Source organism: Hypanus sabinus, chromosome 20 (assembly GCF_030144855.1).
Source record: "Hypanus sabinus isolate sHypSab1 chromosome 20, sHypSab1.hap1, whole genome shotgun sequence".
Taxonomy (NCBI): domain Eukaryota; kingdom Metazoa; phylum Chordata; class Chondrichthyes; order Myliobatiformes; family Dasyatidae; genus Hypanus; species Hypanus sabinus.
In genome coordinates this window covers 9,433,317-9,456,273 of record NC_082725.1, presented here as the reverse complement: position 1 = coordinate 9,456,273, position 22,957 = coordinate 9,433,317, and the positions used below count along the sequence as shown (strand labels likewise).

At 42.3% G+C, this 22,957-nt stretch overlaps 1 protein-coding gene across 1 annotated transcript in view; it reads left to right on the top strand.

Annotated features, from left to right (window-relative positions):
* creb5b (cAMP responsive element binding protein 5b) overlaps positions 1 to 22,957 on the top strand; it is a 331,645-nt gene that overhangs the window by 186,507 nt on the left and 122,181 nt on the right. The window lies entirely within an intron of this gene.

Sequence of the window (22,957 nt, the reverse complement as noted above, 5' to 3'; positions counted from 1 at the left end):
GTTGTATTTTCTGTTTCTTGGCCAGGTCAATGGGGAGGGTTGTTTGTGTCTTCATGGTGTGAGTGGGGAAAAAAAGCAGGTTTATTATCACTGGCATATGTTATGAAATTTGTTGTTTGGTGGCAGTAGACAGAAAAAAATTACTCATCATCATCATTATGTGCAATGTCACGTGATGTGGACGATCATAGTCCCATGACCATGATTGTTCTTGGCAAATTATTCTACAGAAGTGGCTTCCAATCGCCCTTTTCTGGGCAGTGTCTTTACAAGACAGGTGAGCCCGTCTATTATCAATACTCTTCTGAGATTGTCTGCCTGGTGTCAGTGGTCGCATAACCAGGACTTGTGATATGCACCGGCTGCTCGTACGACCATCCACCACCTGCTCCCGTGGCTTCACGTGACCCTGATCGGTGAGGGGGAGGGTTGGGGCTAAGCAGGGACTGCACCTTGTCAAAGGGTGACCTACAGGCTAGCAGAGGGAAGGAGTGCCTTACACTTCCTTTGGTAGAGACACATCTCACCCTGCCACCCAAAAAAATCACCATGTTACAATAATAAGTAAAATAAAGAGTGCAAAAGAGGAATAGTGAGTTAGTGTTCATGGACTGCTCTGAAATCTGATGGCAGAGGGGAAGAAGCTGTTCCTAAAACATTGAGTGTGTGTCGTCAGACTTTTGTACCTCCTCTCTGATGGTAATACAGAGAAGAGAGCATGTCCTGGGTGGTGGGGGTCCTTATGAAGGGTGCTGCCTTCTTGAGTCACTGGCTCGTGAAGATGCCCTCGATGGTGGGGAGAGTATATAGTTTTTCCCAGTGAAATTGCAGTTTTCTGCTTCACTACATAAACAGGGATAGGGCAGCAATCATCCATGAGGAAATTTCAGCAGCTGCTGGAAATCCAAGCTACAGCCAGAGAATGCTGAGGATTCTCAACAGGTCGGACGGCACTTGGAGAGAGAAATGCAGAGATGATGTTTCAGACTGATATCTCATCCAAACCTCTTTGACCCAAGACACTAATTCTTCTCTCTCCATGGATGTCACCTGTCCCATTGAGCCTTCCCAGTCTTTCCTGTTTCATTTCAAAGAACATAGAACATAAAGCAGTACAGCACCATTCAGATGCTTCGGCCCATGATATTGTGTTAATCCTTCAATATACTCCAAGATCAATCTAACCCTTCTTTCCCATATAGCTCCCTATTCCCTTTCACCCACAAGCCTATCCAAGAGTCCCTAACTGTCTGTTATGTAGTTGTCTCTTCCACCACTCTGGCAATGTAATCCATGCACCTACCACTCCCTGTATAAAAGCAGAAACCTCTCTCACCTCCCCCATACCTTCATCCATTCACCTTAAAATTATGCCCTTGTAGCGATGTGCTACACACAGCACTGAAATAACGACACGCAGTCGGTAAGTCGTTTCGAGACTAGTTTATTCAAACTTTGCGGCGCTGGCATTTAAATCCCTAGCGCCTGCTCCCTCCAGGCGGAAATGACGTCAGAGGTGCATTACCAAAGTCTTCCCTCGCACACTGGCTATTTGTGAGCCGATTCGCCTGTGCAGAAAGTGGGCCGCCACACCCTCTTGTATTAACCATTTCCGCACTAAAAAAAAGGCACTGGTTGTCCAGTCAATCTATGCCTCTTATCATCTTATGCACCCCTATTAAGTCACCTTTCATCTTCTTCACTCCAAAGAGGAAACTTCTAGCTTGCTTAACTTTTTTTCACAAGACATACTCTCTAATCCAAACAGTATTCTTGTAAATCTCCATTGCACCCTCTCCAAAGATTCTACATTATTTCTATAATGAGGTGACCAGAACTGAACAAAGTACTCCAAGTGTGGTCTAACCAGGGTTTTATAGAGCTGCAACATTACCTCTTGGCTCTTGAACTCAATCCTCCCCAAATGATAAAGGCCGACACAACATACGCCTTCTTAAGCACCCTAACAATTTGCATGGCAACTCTGACAGATCAATGGACATGCACCCCAAGATTCCTCTGTTTGTCCACACTGCCAAGAATCCTGCCACTAACTCTGTACTGTGTTTTCAATATTGACCATGCAAAGTGTATCATTTCACACTTCTCTGGTTTGAACTGCATCTGCCACTTCTCAGCCCAGCTCTGCTTCCTATCAATGGTCCTTTATATGACAACACTCTACACTATCCACAGCACTATCACCCTTCGTGTCATTGTGTTTCTGTGTCCAACCATGGTCATTTCTGGGATAAAACAGTATAATACAGCATGCAATTCTCCAAATGGTTCTGTACACAATCAGAAATATTGATACAAAAAATCCCCGGTATCACATTTCACTCTCTTAATGGAAAATGCATTTTAACTGCACACTGCATTCTAACCTGTAGGCTTTATTTTGAAAGTACTGCCCCTGAAATTCCTGTGGTCTTTCAAGGCTTTCATCTGTAACTGGCAAGACGGGCTTGTTTGGCTGCTGTTGTTTAGTGCTGTTCTGTGTTGTTCTTCCAAGCACAGTTACATACTGCTCATTACATCTCTGGCACTTAGAACAGCAATGAAGATCCTACATCTTTTGTGGTGTTCAGGGTTTCCTCCATCATGTCAGTCCTTCCTCTTGGTTTTCACTACTCTCAGTCATGCAAGTCCTGGGTGGAGACTCAGGAATGTCATCACAGTCAGATGTGAAAAGATACTTCATTGCTGTTTCTGTAACAATTTTGTTTTACCAGTCAGCGTTGTTTTACCAATCAAACCTTGAACCTGGAGCACTGGTGGGCCACTCTTGGTCTGGCCTCTACCATTTGACCTGTTTGGCATGGATGACCCTACCAAGAGCCAAAGTATAAAGCTCTGACTTCAGCCAACATAGCTCTCCGGGTCATTGAGGCACACAAGCCTCAAACCCAATGACAAGGTTGTGGTCCTCTTGGTGGGCATGTAATGTTGGTGCAGCAACATGTGGCAACATCTGTGGATTGCCCCAGCTCATCCTTGGGAGGTGCTGATTGTTAATGCAAACTCCTTAATGGAAATTTCGCTGCTAGTTTCTGTGCAAATGTGATAAATAAATAAATGAATCTGAAATAAATCTCAATCTAATTGCTGTCACCAAAGAGCTACTGGCTCAAAATACACAAACCTGACCACAAAAAAACTGATAAGAAAATAGTAAGTTTCTCAAACAGAAATAAAAGCTTCACATGTTAGAAATTCGTTTAAAAAAATACAAAGCAGAGTTGGGAATGCAGAGTAGCTTAATAGCACCTGTAAAGAGTGAGCCAGTCTTTAACATAATGGACAGTTGGGCATTTTTCGAAATGTTGAAGTGCTTCTGTGACAGGTGATAGAACATGATAATGAATCTTAGGGTTGTATATAGTGATATATACGTACTTTGATAATAAATTTACTTTGAACTTTGAACTTAATCAGCACCTGTAAAGAGCAAGCCAATCTTTAACATGATGGATGGTTGGTCATTGTTAGAAATTTTAAAGTGTTTCCGTGACAGATAATTTAACAAGTGATATTCTGGAGTCTCTGGGTTTGTGTCCAGATACTCCTTTGTGTTGCTGCTCACCGAGATAAGTAGAAAATCAAAATTGGGTTTATTATCACCGATTTGTATGATGTGAGGTTTGTTGCTTTGCAGCAGAAGGCATGAAAATTGTTATAACTTACAAAATAAATAAATAGCAGAAGAAGATGGTGCCAGTGAACAATGCTACCTTCTCCAGATGGTCCACAAAATTGTTTCTTTCACTTCTTTTTCTCTTAAATGTGGTTCTGGTACTGTTGGAGCCTGTGATCTCCGGTTTGATGGTGTGTTTACAGGTCAATTGAACGATCTGATGCTTTGTTGTCTCTGAGGAAGTTCCAGGAGGCAAGTGGCCTCGAGGCCAGGAAGCCTGAAGATGGGACATGAGCCCATGATCGACTTAATTTCTTGCCGATCTCACTGATTAAAGCGTCGAGGAAGACTGAAGACACTGAGGCAAGTGCTCAGTGCTGCCTACCAGCCTCTTGCTGCTGCCAGAGGAAGGCGTCAGTCTCTTTCTCCCTCTCACTCGCTGCTCCCGAGGGAAGGGTCCCGCATTTGAACGGTCTCTCTCTTTCTCTCCCTCGATGCTGTTAGAGGATGGTACTCAAGTTCTGGCTCTGCGGTTTGTGGATTGGACTGTAGTTCCTGGTTGCACCTTTTTCTGTGGCTTTTGTGCTATTTTGGGTGACTTAGAATCAGGGTGGCCTGCAGATAATGAACACTGAGCTGAACTGAATACAGACTCCTTGATTTAATGTTTTTGCTCATTCTGCCTTTTTGCCAATTGTGCGATTTGTTTTTTGCATGTGGAGGGGGTGGCGTTTTCTTTCAAATGGGTTCCATGGTCTCTTGGCTGTCTGTGGAGAAGCTGGATCTCAGGGTTGTATACTTTGATAATAATTGGACATTGAATCCTTTGAAAAAAGAATAATGAGGTAGATTGTGCCGAAATGAGGCCACTCTCAGGCTGGAGGTGAAACCCCGTTGATTTCCTTGGCTGTGCAAATCTAAGGAAGACGCACTCCAGTGCCGTCAAACCTATGAGACTGAGACTGCTCTCCCTCCCCAATCCGCAGTTTGTGTGGACGCTGTGTAATTTGCTGCCCTGTTACAACTCAGTGCCAAGAAACAGACAGCACACTGCATACATTTAAAGGAAGTATATTTATGAATCTTAACTAAAGGGTTAGTAAAGAAAAGGAAGTAAAAAACAAAAAGAGCCCGTTATAATTAAACAGTCAAATGTGCACAAGTTGGAGTTCATCTCTTCCTAAAATTCATAGTCACTGATCCTCAGTCGATCTCGGTGCCTGGCTCCATCGAATCACTGTCCCCCTCTGGGTTGTATCCTATGACTGGTTCTCTCCAGTACCTTCTTTCTTCACCTCCTGTTGAACAAAAGACCCAGCTCGTGTTCCGAGGCACCCGTTATCTCTGCTATAACCCAAACACTGCTTCTACAGAAAGACCATTACATAGACAATATAGAAACATAGAAATTTACAGCGCATTACAGGCCCTTCGGCCCACAATGTTGTGCCGACCATGTAACCTACTCTAGAAATTGCCTGGAATTTTCTTACCGCATAGCCCTCTATTTTTCTAAGCTCCATGTACCTATCTAAGAGGCTCTTAAAAGACCCTATTGTATCCGCTTCCAGTACCACCGCCAGCAGTACATTCCACGCACCCACCACTCTCTGTGCGAAAAACTTACCCCTGACATCCCCTTGATATCTATTAACAAACACCTTAAAACTATGACCCCTCGTGTTAGCTATTTCAGCCCTGGGAAAAAGTCTCTGCTAGCCACATGATCAAAGCCCCTCATTATCTTATACACCTCTATCAGGTCACCTCTCGTCCTCCGTCGCTTCAAGGAGAAAAAGCCAAGTGCATTCAACTTATTCTCATAAGGTACGCCCTCCAATCCAGGCAACATTCTTATAAATCTCTGCGCTCTCTCTGTAGTATCCACATCCTTCCTATAGTGACCAGAACTGAACACAGTACTCCAAGTGGGGTCTGACCAAGGTCTTATTTAGATGTAATATTACCTCATAGCTCTTGATCTCAATCCCACGGTTGATGAATGCCGACACACCATACACCTTCTTAACAACATTGTCAACCTGCGCAGCAAATTCGAGTGTCCTATTGACATGGACCCCAAGATCTCTCAGATCCTCCACACTGCCAAGAGTCTTGCCATTTATACTATATTCTGTCTTCAAATTGGACCTACCAAAATGAACCACTTCACACTTAGCTGAGTTGAAGTCCATCTGCCACTTCTCAGCCCAGTTCTGCATCCTAGCAGTGAAGCTTTTCCCAGGATGTTACAGAGGAGTAACACCTTATATTCTGTCTGGTTACCCTACAACCCGATGGCTTGAGTATTGGTTTCTCTTTCCGGTGAACAAATTCCACCCCCCACTCCCACCTCCCTATTCCCCACTCTGACCATTTACTTCTCACTTGCCTATTACTTCCCCCGAGTCCTCTCCTCCTTCCCTTTCTCCAATTGTCCACTCTCCTCTCTTATCAGATTCTTTCTTAACCATCCGTTGACCTTTCCTACCGGCTTCCAGCTAGCCTCTTTCCCCTCTCCCCCCCCCACCTTTTTATTCAGGCATCTTCCCACTTCCTTCTCAGTCCTGAAGAAGGGTCTTGGCCCGAAACATCGACTGTTTACTTTTCCATGGATGCTCCCTCACCTGCTGAGTTCCTCTAGCATTTTGTGTGTGTATCTCCTCTCCAATGGTAGTAATGAGAAGAGGTCATGCCCAAGATGGTTTGTCCTTACTGATGGAAGTTGCCTTTTTGAGGCACAGTTTTTGAAGATTTTCTCAGCGTTGAAAAGGTTGTACCCGTGATTGAGATAGCTGAGTCCACAACCCTCTGTTGATTCTTCTGATCCTGTGCAATGGAGCTTCCATATCAGGTTGTGATGCAGTCAAAATGCTCCCCACCTGAACTTCTGTAGAAACCTGCAAGAGTTTTTGTGACATACCAAATCTCTTCAAACTCCCAGTGAAATATAGCCAAAGGCATGCCCTCTTCTGAATGCATCAATATGTTGGTCCCGGGATAGATTTTCAGAAATGTTGCCGTTGAGTGCAAGGTTGTTGTTGCCGCTGCCCTGAACCAGCTGATCTGTCTCACTCCTGTGAGCCTCTTCATTACCATTTGAGACTCCACCAACAACAGCTGTGTTACCATTGAGCTTAGAAATGGTGTTTGAGCTGTGTGTAGACACAGGAACAGGTGTGGAGAGAGTAGGGCAGTGAGCTAAGCATGCTTCCTTGAGGTATGCCTGTGTTGATTATCAACGGGGAGGAGATTTATGGATGACACCAAGACTGGGGGTGCAGTAGACAGCGAGAAAGACTATCTATGATGGCATTGGGATCTGAAACAGTCAGGAAAATGGGCTGGAATTTAACACAGACGTGTGTGAGCTGTTACAATTTTGGGAGGACGAACCAGCATAAGGCTTGCACAGTGAGAGTTGGGACATTGAGGTGTATGGCAGAACAGAGGGATCTGGGAATACAGATTCATAATTCCTTGAAAGTGGCATCACAGGTAGATAAAGTCATAAAGAGCTTCTTGGCTTCTTAAATCAAATTATTGAGTACAGGAGTTGTGATTTTATTTTATAGTTGTATAAGATGTTGGTGAAGCCTAATTTAGAGTATTGTGTGCAGTTTTGGTTACTTATCTACAGGAAAGATGTCAATAAGATTGATAGAGTGCAAGGAAAATTTATGAGGATGTTGCCAGGACTTGAGGACCTGAGTTATAGGAAAAGGTTGAGTAGGTTAGGACTTTATTACCTAGAACATAGAAGAATGACAGGAGATTTGATTGAGGTGTACAAGATTGAGGAGTATAAATAGGGTAAATGCAAGCAGGCTTTTTCCACTGAGGATAGATGAGGCTAGAACTAGAAGTTGTGGGTTAAGGGTGAAAGATGAAATGTTTAGGAGAGAATTTCTTCATTCAGAAGATAGTGAGTGTGGAACAAGTTGCCAGCAGTAGTGCAGATGTTGGTACAATTTCAACATTGATGTGAAACTTGGATAGGTACATGGGTGGGAGGGGTGTGGAGACTATGGTCCAGGTATGGGTTGATAGGATTAAGCAGATTAATAGTTTGGCATGGGCTAGATGGGCCAAAGGGCCTGGTTCTGTGCTGTAAGTGCTCTGAGATTTCTGATCTGTACTGACTGTGGTCTTCCAATTTCTATTTAAATGAAAATGGAACATTGTTAAAAATGCACATTTAAATTTTCAATATTCACAGCTGTTAACTGAGACCCTGTGATGTGGACTCCAGTGTTAATTCCCTTTTTGACAGCTTTTGAAATCTCACTTCTGCTTGCTGCGGATTTTCTACTCACAGCATCTTCCCCTTTCAAGTGAAAGGATGCCTCCATTGACAGTGGGTCATTAGAGGCAGCTTGGACGGATGAGACCTCCTATCAATTATGCAATGTGTCACTGGCACCAGCCTACCCAACGTCAAGGACATGGATACAGAAAGGTGTCAGCAAAGGTCAGCAATATCATGAAGGATCCCACCCACCCTCTTTATGGATTGTTTGTCCCACTTCCATCAGGGAAGAGGCCATGTAGCATCTACACCAGGACCACTAGACTCAAACACAATTACTTTCCCCAAGCCATCAGACTGATCAACCCACTAACCAACCCACCACCACTACTTTATCATTTCCTGTCAGAGCCATCTTATGTGCAGACTTTCCTGTACCAAGCGTCACTTTATGGTCATACAATCAGTCTATGTATATAAGCTAATCTTATGTATATATATCTATTGTGTTTTTATTGTGTTTTCCATGCTTAGCAGTTCCAAAGTGATAATCATCTTGTTATTCTGCAATCAATTCATTATTGCACTACTTGTGTACTGAAGAATGAAAATAAATCATCTTAAATCTATGGAGGCAGATACATTAGGGACAATTAAGAGAATCTTAGGTGAGCACACAGATAATAAAACCTGGAGGGCTATGTGGGAGGGAAGAATCGATTTGATTTTAGATTAGATTACAGGTTGGCACAACAACTCTGTTGTGCTACACACTCAATGCTGGAGGAACTCAGCAGGCCAGGCAGCATCTTTGGAAAAGAGTAAACAGTCGACATTTTGGGCCGAGACCCTTCATCAGGACAGAAAAGAGATGAGAAGTTAGAACATGAAGGTGGGGAAGGGGAGGAAGAAGTACAAGGTAGTAGGTGATTGGTGAAACCGGGAGAATGGGGAGGGGTAAAGTAAAGAGCTGGGAAATTGATTAGAGAAAGAGATAAAGGGCTGGAGAAGGCGAATCTGATAGGAGAGGGCAGAAGGACATGGAAGAAAGGGAAGGGAGAGGAACAAAACAGGGAGTTGATGGGCAGGTAAGGAAATAAGGTAAGAGAAAGAAACAGGAACAGGGAATGGTGAAGGGAAGGAGGACATTCAAGAAATTGATGTTCCTGCCATCAGGCTGGAGGGCACACAGACAGAATATAAGGTGTCACTCCTCCAACCTGAGTGTGGCCTCATCGCGACAGTACAGGAGGCCATGGATTGACGGGATGGAGTGGGGATGGGAAGTAGAATTGAAATGGGTGGCCGCTTTTTCTGGCAAATGGAGCATAGGCGCTTGGCAAAGCGGTCTCCCAATTTATTTCGAGTCTCACTGATATTCAGGAGGTCATACCAGGAGAACTGGATAGAATAACTGACCCCAACAGACTGACTGGTGAAGTGTCGCCTCATCTGGAAGGGCTGTTTGGGGCCCTGAGTGGTAGTGAGGGAGGAGGTGTAGGGGCAACTGTATTCTATGTTCTGTAAGAATTTGTCTAGCAGGGTATATGCTACTGCTTGAATCTGATGTTTCATATCTCTCTAACCTTCTTTAAATTTTACCATTATTGACTTTGGGGCATCTTCATTTATCATTGAGAAAGTTCCTAGATATGTTCCCTTAACTTTGGACTGATCACTCCAGCACAAGATTTGTGCGTGCATTATTGTACTACAGTACCGACAGGAGCCAGTGCACAAACAGATCTTAGCAATTGTTGAGTAACTGTTAAACTCTTTATGTAGTCTTACTGATAAGGTTCAGTATTTTGGCACCACAGAAAGCCAAATTAATTTCAACAAGTATACAATATAATACAATCATAACTTCCCAGGAGAAAGATTGAAAATGGTCTGGCAGTTTGAATATTTGGAAGCTAATAAGGGACCAGTCAGACATAAGGTGGGTTGGATGTTTAAAATCATGCTTTCATGTAGTTTAGAGATGTGTGCAGAGTGACATAAGAACTAGGCCATTCAGCTCATTGGGTCTGCACCGCCATTTGATAATGGCTAATAAATTCTCTCTCAACCCTATTCTCCTGCCTTCTCCCAAAACCTTTGACCCTCTAATTTATTAAGCACCTGTCAACCTCTGCTTGAAATGTACCCAATGACTTGGCCTCCAGGGCTATATGTGGCAATGAATTCCACAAGCTTGCCACCCTGCAGCTAAAGAAATTCCTCCTCATTCTGTTCTAAAAGGACATCCTTTTATTCTGAGGCTGTGCCCTCTGGACCTAAATTCCCCCACTCTAGTAAAAAAAAACTCCTCTGCTGTCCATTCCATCTAAGTATTTCAATATTCAATAGGTTTCAATGAGATCTCCCCTCATTCTTCTAAACTGCAGTGCCAGAGCCATCAAACATTCTGGAATAGATTTTTGACTATTCATTAAAGAATAGGAGATTGAATAAGCAATCTTCCTATTTGTTATCACCTACAATGAGTTGTCATTGCAGAACAATCTCATTTCCCACTTTATTTGCAAACTACAGAGGTCCCAATTCAAACTCAGTCCAGAGTTGACAAAACAGACACTACAATCAATTCCTGTTGATTTTTAAAAAAACAGAACTGTATATCCATTGCTCCTGACATTGTTCACTTATACTAATACAGTACGTGTGCATATTTGGGTTTTAAATTAGGGTAAGAATTAAGTTTGAATAACCTTGTCAAGGTTCATTGATCAAACTTGTCATTTGACCTACAACTAACTTTTAGCAGAAAGTCAATGGATTAATGAAAAGATGATCATACTAAAATGAGTATGTCTTTTTCAAAGTTCAAAGTAAATTTATTATCAAAGTATGCATTTGTCAACATATGCTACCCTGAGATTCATTTTCTTGTGGGAATTCACATTAAAACAAATGCAATAGAATCAATGAAAAACTACACACAAAGACTGACAAGCAACCAATGTGCAAATACAGAAAAAACAAATAAAAAGAAGAAAGAGAGAGAAAGAAGAGAACATGAGTTGTAGAGTCCTTGAAAGTGAGTCCATAGGCTTTGGAATCAGTCCATTGTTGAGGTGAGTGAGGTTATGCATGTTGGTTCAGGAGCCTGATGGTTGAGGGGTAACAGCTGTCCCTGAACCTGGTAGTGTGGGTCCTGAGGCTTCTATACCTCTTATCCCATGGCAGCAGCAAGAAGAGAGCATGGCCTGGATGGTGGAGGTCCTTGACGGTAGGTGCTGCTTTCTTAGGGCAGCGCTCCTTGTAGATGTGCTCACTGGTGGGGAGAGCTTTTCCTGTGATGGGCTGGGATGTATTTTACTACTTTGTGGGCTTTTCTGTTCTTGGGCACTGGTGTTTCCATGCCAGGCTATGATGCAGAAAGCTTTATTTAATATAGAATTCTAAAGAATGCCACTAGTAATATTTGCTTCAATCATTTATTTTGCTTTTCTCCATACAAATAGTTAAATAGACCTTAGAAACTGTAAACATATACCAGCCACCTTCCACCTTCTTGGCAGGGCACCATTTCGATAGCAATTTTCATGGAACTGTGAATGCTGTTTTTGGCAACGGGTAGTAATTCTCTGGTTAAATACCAGCATATAGGCACCACTGCATTCCAGCCTTGAGCAGCATTGATTTATGAGTTTTATTCTGCATTGCCAATAAAAGGTGTTCATTTAGCACCAAATTAATTCAGCAGAATAAAATTGAAAATTCTTCATTGGGCACAAATGCTGATTTTTGTTTGTCTTTGAAAGGCATGCTTGACTGGGTAATAATTTCATAATTACAAGCAAGTTAAGTCAATATTTAGAAAAAGTCATTAGAACGTGAAGACGCGTATACAGAGAAATGAAGTCCAACTCCATTCAGAGGCTTCATTATTCACAGGACCAGAACAATCTCAGCTACTGTTTGCAGATGTGAAACACTGAGGAAACCACTCCTTACTTTATACACATAGTACAAAGTTCAAAGTACATTTAGTGTCAAAGAATGTATGAATTATACAACCTTGAGGTCTGCTTGTTTACAGGCAGCCTCAAGGCAAGAAACCCGAAATAACCCAATTTAAAAAATAAAGACTAACACCCTATGTGCAGAGAAGGGGGGGGGGGGGGGGAGAGAGAGAACACAAATCATGCAAACAATAGAAGCAAGCAACAACATTCCCAACCAAAATGAGTCCTTTGATCCAAAACTGGAGCAGCCTGGAGTATAGCATTGGCACAGTAGAGAGTGGAGTCACTATGGTAGAAGAGCGGGTGAAATTGGCTCTCACCTTGGATCCTGACACCCTGTCTTTCCACTATATTGTTTAAATTGTCCAAACAGTATATCGTACCTTGCACGAGGACCCGGGCATGACTGCAGTGAAAGCCTCGGCTCTAGAACACGCCACCTAGTGCCTCGCTCCGGGCCCAGATTTCAGCACCCAGCAGCAGCTGCTCTTGACTTCTCCAAATCGACTGGTTTTTATTGTGAAAATTTTTAATCATTATATTTATATAAATATGTAATCATTGGATAACCCAGAGCACAGGGTCTGCAGTTATTTGTGTTTTGAAGGGGAGGGAGACAGTAGCCATTTACAACAATACAAGAGGCTAATACGCAAGGGCTGAAAAACTGAAAACAAAATTACTGGCAAATGAGGTAAATACGCAGATACTCTGAGAGCAAAGGGTGAGGTTGTGCCCACCAGAGTGGGTGGAAGAGCATGAAAGGAAGAGAATAAGATGAGCTCAGAGAGAGAAACAGGAGAAAGATGGCTACAGCAGTGAGATTTGTGGCCTGGTGGATTGAAACCAGCAAAAGAAGCAGCAAAGACAGTTGAATAGTGATTTCAGTCCTGATGACATGAGATGGAAATTGAAAGATCAAGGTAGAGGAGCTCAACGAGGTGACTGACCGTTCCCATAGTTCTGAATGACATAGAAGAGTACATGGAGCTTAGAAAAATAGAGGGCTATAGGTAAGCCTGCTAATTTCTAAGGTAGGGACATGTTTGGCACAACTTTGTGGGCTGAAGGGCCTGTATTGTGCTGTAGGTTTTTTATATTTCTATGTTAGGACCATTTTAGTTCATTGAGACCAGGTCTGATCACAGACCAATCCTATTTACCCCACCTTTAACACATTAACATTTACATGGAGCTCTGAGTCTGTATGGGTAGTCAAAGCTCCATTGTCTCTGTATACACATCTGAATCTGGGTCTGCTGGAAGCCGAAGAGTATGGAATGACTTGGGGTTAGAGGACTGTGCATGTGCGTTGATGGATAGGAAGGAACAGGGACGTTTTTCCTGTTGTTGCTTTGTGGCTTTGTAAGTTGGTTTTTGTTGTGTTCTGTGTTGGTCTGCCAAGTATTGTTGGCACTCGCAGGCTGCCCCCAGCATGCCCTTGGCTGTGTTGGTTGTTAATGCAAATGATACAATTCAATTTAAGTTTTGTTGTGCATGTCATAAATAATCTTGAATCTTGCTCAACCAATCCCTCCATATTCCCATCAGCTCCCACCACATTCTACCAGTTATTCACTCAGTAGAAGCAATTTACATTAACTTAACAACTTCATGTCTTTGGTAAGAGGGTGGAACCTAAGATATCTGGAGGAGACCTGCACAGTCACAGGGAGGAAAAGGCAGTCACTGAGCTGTGCCACTCTTTCACACAGCCAAGTTCAGGTGTTGATCCTGGAGTTCAAGTAGTTCTTTCTTTTGATCCAGCCTGGATGCACTGATCCTCATGGTGGGAGAACACATACCAGTCCTCATCAAGGGGCTAGCAGTAAAGCACCTTCAGGTTCCTGGGTGTCTACGTCTCTGTGGATCTCTGCTGGGCCTTGCAATTACAAGAAAGGCATGACAGCAGTCATGGTTCATTAGAAATTTGAGGAGATTTGGTATGCCACCAAAGACACAAGCACATTTCTACAGATGTACAATGGGGAGAGCATACTGACATGTTGCATCACCATCTGGTATGGAGTTGCCAATGCACATGATCGGAAAAGCTGTGGAGGGTTGTAAAATCAGCCAACTCCATCATGGGCATAAACCTCTCCACCATTGAGGACATCATCAATAGGCAATGCCTCAAAACGGTGGCATCTATCTTTAAGGACCTTCACCCTCTTATTGCTACCAGCAGGCAGGAGGTACAGGAGCCTGAGGATACACCCTCAATGTTTTAGGAATTGCTTCTTCCCCTCTGCCATCAGATTCTGCATGGACCATGAACACTAGTTTTTCCACTACGTATTTAGTTTTTTATACTTCTTATTGTAATTTCTAGTAATTTTTAGGTATTGCACTGTACTGCTGCTACAAAACAATAAATTTCTCAATATGCTCGTCGCTAATAATAAACCTGTTTCTGATTCTCGTCTTGTCTGCACCACATGGAAATATAGAATGGAGAAGAGTTACGGTTAGTTACTGCCAGTTACACTGCTGACTTTTAGGGCAGCTGTTTTTGCTAGTAACCATCTGTCAAAGGTGCACACAAAGTAAACACAAGAGGTATTGCAAATGCTGGAAATCCAGAGCAACACATGCAAACTGCTGTAGGAACTCAGCAAGTCAGGCAGCATCTATGGAGGCGAATAAACAATTGAAACTTTCAGCTGATACATCGAGATGGGAAGTGAATGAGGAAGAAATTGTTAGAGTATAGTATTATCCATTTCTGCACCAGTGGTCTTTCTCATCTTGGCTCTGAACTCCATTATTATGTATTGAATCCTTCAGTTCAATTTTGCAATTCACTTGAGGAAGAACTTTTCCCCTTTCCTTTCCTGTCCTAAAGAAGGGTCTCAGCACAAGATGTCAAATGTTTAATCAGACAAGAGAGCATTTAGGCAAATGAATAACTGTAGAAAATAGTATTGAGCAAATGTGTGGCAGGTGGATAATGGCACCCTAATGCCCTCAGTAGTTAACTTCAGCAGAACACTGGTTCACCACAGTGGAGCCAGCAGTAATAGAGAGAGACCAGAAATTACTACAGAATTTCAGCATGGGTGTTTCAAGCAGTTTTATACCCCCAGCATAGTTTGAACCCAGAGCATTGTAGCTCAGAAGTAAGAGGGTTAATCAATGAGTTTACTTGCACCTATTGTAAGGGCTTCTACAGAATATAGTTTTTCTCCCTTGGGGTTCTCACTTTTGACAACAGATGCATTTCTAAAAAAGAGTTTCCACAGAATTCAACTTCCTTTTACATTCAAGTGAAAAGTTAACTCTGTGTGGAGTGCACTCTTGCATTAAAAACAAATACCAAGGTTTCACTGCGTGTTTTATTCACCCAAGTACCACTAGCATTATTAACATGAAGGCAGGAGGACTAGCAGTGAGATTTTTGGCCCAAGTTCCAATGTTCAAAGTTTGAAGTATATTTGCTATCAAAGTACATTTACCATATACAAGTGTGAGGCTCATCTTCTTACAGACGGCAACAAAACGAAGAAACACAATAGAATCCACAAAAAGCCCACACGCAACAAAGAGCGACAAACATCCATTGTGCGAAAACACAAATTGTACAAGCGGTGAAAATGTAAACATATAGTACACAGAGCGTGAACAGCAATAAGTCCACAGCCACAGAGCCCGTTCAGCCAGTCCACGAGCCCAATGGCTGCAGGATTTCGCTGGAATTATGATCATGGAAATTCTAGATTAAGATAAAGACTTTATTTGTCAATTACGCATTGAAGCATACAGTGAAATGAGTCACTTGTGTTGCTAAGTGCAAGAGTCACCATGTTTCTGGAGTCAAAACTGCATGCCCACCACTTAGTGACCCTAATTCATACATCCTTGGATTGTTGGAGGATGTGGGAGTACCTGGAGGAAATGCCACATGGTCACAGGGAAACCATAAAACTCCATGTTTTACCAGAATGCTGACTGGACTAAAGAACATGTCTTATGAAGACAGATAAAGCATGCTAGGGCTTTTCTCCTTGGAGCCAAGGAGGATGAGAGGTGTACCAGATAATCAGAGTCTATTTTCCGAGGGCAAAAGTGGCTCATGCAAGAGGGTATCATTATAAAGTGACTGGAGGAAAGTTTAGGGGGATGGTAGGTTTTTTTGACAGCGAGTGGCAGGTGCATTGAACACACTGCCAGATGTCATGGAAGAGGCATTTAAGAGACTCTTAGATAGACACAATGATGATTAAAATAAAACAGAGGGCTATACAGGAGGGAAGGGTTAGATTCAAGATTGCTTAATGTCATTTCCTGTGCACATGTGTAAGGAGAGCAAAATAATTGTTACTCTGGATCCTAGGAAATGGTTATCACAGGAGAGCCCAACTTTAAATACGTGGACGGAAATTACAATGGACATTTACAAAATGGAGAAGATAACAGCATCTATTAATCATAAGCTGGAACAATTGGATTCATACTGGGAAAAATGGTTTAACTACATAATGCCTCATAGGCCTGATTTTATTCTCACAGATCAATGAATATGTTGTAAAAAAAAGATCACTCCCTACTTGTACATAGTTCTTTCCTTTTGCTTGCTTTTTCTTTCCACTCTTTTCTATAAGTGTATACCTCAGATAAATACTTTGTAGAGATTTGTGATATATATGATTATATGATATATATGTACAATGTCTGAAATACATCTTATGGAAATGTTTGATGATGAACTTCAATAAAAAAATAAATTACCAAAAAAAAACAAAATACAAAAGATAAAGAGCACAATAATATTAAACAATAACTATAAATATACAAGAGCTTATATACTTAGATTGGTTCCATGTCTGTGAAGTGACACTAGGCTGTACATAAGGTAACTGACCCAAAATAATTTAGTGGTGGAATTAGTGGATGGAGGTGTTAATCAGCCTTACTGCTTGGGGGAAGTAACTGTTTTTGAGTCTGTTGATCCTGGAGTGGATGCATCCTCCTTGTTAGGAGTGGGATAAACAGTCTATGAGGATGTGTGAGATCCTTCAGAATGTTACTGGCACCTTATGTTCTTGCGGTTGGGTAGACTGGTGCCAGTGATGTGTTGGGCAGTTTTGATTACCCACTGTAGAGCCTTCCTGTCTGCTGCAATACAGTTGCAATATATTGCACTATACAATACAGTTACATAGTACAATCTGTACTATGCTGTGATGCAGCTTGTTGGGATGCTCTCTTCTGTACATCTGTAGAATGACGTGAGTATGGATGTGCAAAGCCCAGCTCTCTTCAGCCTCCTCAGAAAGTGGAAGTGTTGCTGACCTTTCCTGACTGTGTAGGATACGTTCTGGGACAGTGCGAGCTTGTGTGTGTTGTACACTCCTAAGACTTCCACTGCTGTGTCGCCGATATAAAGGGGGATGTGAGTGGTGTGTGTTCTTCTGAGGTCGAGAACCATCTCCTTTGCCTTGTTGACATTCAGGAAGAGGTTATTTGCCAGGCACCAGCCTTCGAGCTCTTGTACCTCCTCTGTGGGCTGTCTCATTGTTGGTAATGTGCCCCGACGCTGTCATGTCGTCGGTGAAGCTGGCAATGTGATTGCCCGGGTGTTTGGCCGTGCAGTCATGTGTGAGCAGAGTGTACAGCAGTGGGCTCAGCTCTCAGCCCTGGGGGTGGGGGAGCACCCTTTTTGAGGATAATGGGGAGGAAAGAGCAGTTCTACATCCTGACTATCTGAAGTCAGGATCCTAGAGTAGGTTCAAAGGTCAACAAAGGCCTGTACTGTACTGTTATGTTCAATGTAACCTTTTTGTAAAAGCCTATCTCCCTTTCCCACTACCTCCCTAACTGTCCCTACATTCAAGTACTGCACTGCAATTTAATTGATACTGCTAAACAGGAGAAGCAGGAACAGCAGCAACAAGCGATTACTTTTAGATTTATCTTGGAGTAGGTTAAAAGGTCGGCACAAGATCATAGGCCAAATGGCCATACTGTGCTGTAAGGTTCTATGTTGCCAAACCCATACCAAATGTAATCACCATCACCACCCACCTTCTACCTCAGCTCCCCACCATCCACCACTGTTTTCTGATATAACTCAAAGTTCAAAATAAATTTATTACCAAGGTAGGTTTATGTCACCATAGACTACCATGAGATTCATTGTCCCATCAACTCTCATCATTGCCATTTATTCCAAGTCTAACTTGTAATTCTCCCCCCCCCATCTACAATAATAATTCAGTCCTTTCTTAGTTCGCCCCCATCCCACTTCCTTTTCTATTGTGATGATGCACTGAACAATTAAATTCTGTGATCGTGGAGCTAAGGCGTGAGAGTCATTTGCTCAAACTTTAGATGTTCTGTTGGGCATAGATCCTTGAGTGGGATCCATGGTAGACTTTGCCTGTCATGATCCTGGGACAAACTGATGCAGAAGGCTACTTAACCCAGACTTGCTGAGGCATGTCATCTAACACTCGTAGCTTTTACTCCCCGCACGGACTGGCAGTTTAAGATTCATAGTGAAACTACTTGTTTTGGAATCAAGTCTGTTCTTTTCACATTCCCGACAATGGTCCATTGCATAAACAAAGAAATCATATCTTGTTAAGGCGCACAAGATGATAAGGAGCAAAGAGCACATGGGTAGCCAGAGACATTTTCCCAGGTCAGAAATGGTTAACATGAAGGGAAATGATTTGAGGTGATTGGAGGAGTGCAGGGGGGATGTTAGAGGTAGGATCTTTACACAGAGAGTGGTGGGTGCATGGAACACCCTGCTGGGAGTGGAGATAGAGGCAAATACATTTGGAGCATTTAAGAAACTCTTAAGTAGGCAAATGGATGACTGAAAAATGCAAAGCTATATAGGACAGAAGGGCTAGATTAATCTTGGAGTAGGTTAAAAGCTTGGCACAAAATGGGCTGTATAGCCACACTGCACTGTAATGTTATGTTATAATCCTTGAAATAGAAGGGTTTCCAATTTTATATGATAGTGTTTGTTAGATTTAATTGCAATTGTGTGAGTTCATAATGTCCAGAACTGTGGTAATCTGCTACTATGAAACTAAAGAACCAAGGATCAACATTATTCACCATATACGTTTATAAGTGTTAGAAGTTTGCAGTGGTGTGTTGGTCAGAACGTGACACGCAATAAAAAAAAACAATATTTTTAAAACAGACGAGTTCATCGGTGGTTTTTTCATAAGTTCAGTTTAGCAGGTCTTGCTGTTCTTTTGATGATTTCAAAACCTTGCACTCATTCTCAAAAAGTTTTGCTGTGACACATTCATTCTCATCCATTAATAGCAGTCACAGTCAATGACTTCCCTTACTAAACTGCTTCCTGCTTTAGTTTCATAATGAATGAGGACAGATTTTTTTTAAGTTTAAAAAAAAGAATTGTTTTCCAGCTTTTTAAGCTTCTGCTCTAAAATTTAGATTTACTTGTTTTTAGAAACTAATCTTTTACACAGTGATTTTACTTAAAGGTGAGGGGTAGAATAATGTTGGAACATTCTGCCGTACAGGCGAATTACTTCTGAGGAAAGTTTTCCTTTACCTCTGGGCTTTGTGACGTGTTTTGTTTTACTACATTAATATCATACTGAAAGATATAATCATGGGCTGTATTTGCTTGTTATTGATAAGGAATAATTCTCATATGAAAATATTGAGGGTTCTTAAAATGATTTTAGTTGGAAAAATGTATATGATTTTTAAAGCTGTTACTGTTATGCTGATGAAGGGTGTTGGCCTGAAACGTTGACTATTCATTCCCCTCCACAGATGGTGCCCGACTTTCTGAGCTTCTCCAGCAATTTGTGTGTGTTACTGCTCCGCTGCAGTTTTAAAATGATTTTCTCCAGACCCTCAATGAGTACATTGAACTGCTTGTAAGAACTGGCCCCTTGCCTACAATGTTGAACTAAGCAGATAGGTCTGAGTGACTGTAGCATATTTAATTAAACATTTCAAGTTGCAGAATCAGCTTTTCTGCCACACCAGAATGGCACTTGGTGTAATCTTTGTGTCTCACTGGACGTGCTTGGTGGTTTCTGGTCAGATTCAGAATCAGTATCAACTTGATTATCATTGTCTTACATGATGTAAAATTTGTGGTTTTGTGGCAGCAATACATTACAAAGATATAAAACATTACTATGAATTATAAAGCATATCGCACAGAGGCAAAGGGAATAGTGAGGTAGTGCCCATGGACTGTTCAATAACCTGATGGCAGGGCTTGAAAACTCCTTCTGAATTGCTGAATGTGGTTCTTCAGGCTCATGTAACTCTTCCCCACAGGTAGTAATGAGAAGAGGGCCTGATCCAAAATGCGATTGTCCTTGATAGAGGCTGCCACCTTGAATCACTGCCTGTTGAAGATGTCCTCAATGGTAGGGAAGGTTGTGCCCATGATGGAGCTGGCCGAGTGAACAACACTCTGCAGCCTCTTGCAATGTTATGCACTGGAGCCAACATGCCAAGCTGCGATGCAACTAGCCATAATGCATGCATCGATAAAAATTTGCAAGACTCTTCGATGGCATGCGAAATCTCCTCCAACTCCAGAATAAGGAGAGTCATTGGTGTGTCTTCTTCATGATTGTTGGGCTCTGGACAGATCCTCTGAGATGTTGTGTATTTAATATTTCAGTAATCTTGTTTATATATTGTTTGATTAAGCATTCTTGGTTGTTTAAACAGTTCATTCCAGGTTGAAGGAATAAGTACATGAATTGCAGTCGCTATCATGCTACCAAGTGACACATGCCCACTTTGCTTAAAGTAAACTCGAAGTTAGACCTGCATTTTTGGACTCCCATGTCTTTCCTTGAATTAGTTTATTGTTTTGAAGTTACAAAACATAACAATATTCAGGAGCTTAAAGCTGCTCAGTCTTTCCACTGCTTCATGAGGATCAGTGTGTGTTCTCCCAACTTCCCCATCCTGAAGTTCACAGTCAGATCCTTGGTCTTGCTATCTGAGGTTTTACCAACAACAGTCATTCCATCTGGAGTCCAGGACCTAAGATGTAGGAGCTGAATTCTGCCCACTGAGTTTGCTTTGCCATTCCGTCGTGACTGATTTATTATCCCTCTCCACCCCATTGTTGTGCATTTGCCCCATAACTTGATAATAGATGGTTTTATAAGCTGTACCTAGCCATGCAGTCATGATCGTAGAGAGAGCAGAGCAGTTGTTAATGTCTGGGACATGGTAGGCTGAGAAAATGATTTTAATTTAGAAACAGCCCCATTGCAGTTATGAATCAGAAAGACTCTATGGTTAGTATCAGCCAGTTAATAATAATAATAATAATAATTCTAATAATAAGTACTTTATTAATCCCAACTGGGAAATTCTTTCGTTACAGCAGCAACATTTAAAAACACACTTAGCAGTGTGCAGATTTAACTAATAATAAAGTGTATGTCTCTGTCTGCTCAGACGATCTTAAAGCCAGGTATGGTAGCACTATGCTCCGCGAAATGCGCGTGTAGCCGGGTCTCAGTTAAGCACAAAAACACTGCACTCCCAGTATTTCTTCTGGGTCTTAATCAGTGCACCAAGCTTGTCTATCTTATTTCTCAAGGACCTCACGTTTCCCCATGACGATCTCAGGGATAAAAGGTGGGTATTTCCTCCTCTTAACCTTAACCTTCGCTCCAGCCCTGCAGCCTCGGCATCGCCTCCCTGGCTCGTGCGGCATCTTCAGCCATACGCCAGTAGTAGCGACGGTTTGCTCAGCTCAATCAGCCGTTCTCTGGAATAATCACAGCCTTCGCTCCACGCACAAGGTAGCCATCACAAATGGTCCCGACACACAATAATGCAGAATGACACACAAATAAACATAAAAATAACAGAAAATAATATGAAAACCACCAAAAACACAGCAACAAGCTGCCACTAGCAGTTTGACATCATCTTGCAAATAAGCCGATGACCATGAGCTCATCATTCTTTAATCTCAGTCCACGGTCGCCAATTTATAACTGTATACTGGAAATTAAAAAAGCAGGATGCTGAAAAAGCTCAACCAATCAGACGGCGTCTCTGAAGGGTTCCTTCATTTGTTTGTTATATGTTCTGTCGTATGATAAAGGCAGTCAGCTTTCCATGAGCATGATTGTTTTAGGCAAATTTTTCTGCAGAAGTGGTTTGCATTGCCTTTTTCTAGGTAGGGTCATTACAAGACAGGTGACTCCAGTCATTGTCAATACTCTTCAAAGATTGTCTGCCTGATGCCAGTGATCACATAACCAGGATTTGTGATACGCGTCTGCTGCTCATAGGACCATCCGCCACCTGCTCCCATGGCTTCACATGACCCTGATCAGGGAGGGTCTAAGCTGGTGCTACACCTTACTCAAGGATGGCCCGCAGGCTAGTGGAGAGAAAGAACACCTCACACCTCCTTCGGTCGAGACATATCTCGCCACCCCATCTGGAAGGTTAAGCGTATTATTTCAAATTTCCACCATCTGCAGTTTAAAACAAAGTCAATCTGTAGACAGTGCTGGCCTTCTAGGCTTTGGAGATCAGGGCTGTGATCAGTGAGACAAAGAAGTCTGGGTGAGCTGGAGGCATGCTTTCTGTAGGCTGGAGTACAGGCTGCTGCTGTTGCACTGGGCTGAAGACTGAGGGGACAAACCACTGTTCTGTCCAAGCTGCACGGGTGTGTAGCCACATAGTAACTGAAATGCTCCCGCAAATCCGCAAATATAGCCTTTGTTACCGCACAGCTGGGACGACCTTTTATATAATCTTAATATAAAGTGCCATGCAGTTTCTAAGAAAAAAAAAATCTCCTGCTCAAAGCAGTGGTTGGTCTGTGCTGTTGTGTACAGAACAAAATGGAGAGAACATTGTAAGGCATGTTTAACCTGTCAGGGGAGTGATAATTGGAAGGGATGTTTTGTCCTTGGTGAATTCAAATTTCTCACTGGGAATGGAAATTTTCTGGCTCCTCTTGCCAGGTGTTAGGGTTCACTCAATATTTTGGGTCAAGATCCTGCACCAGGACTGAGAAAGAACAGGAAAGCTTGACAGGATAGCAGTATGCAAGGAATGGGAAATAGGCTGGGTGGGTAATGGGGAGAGGAT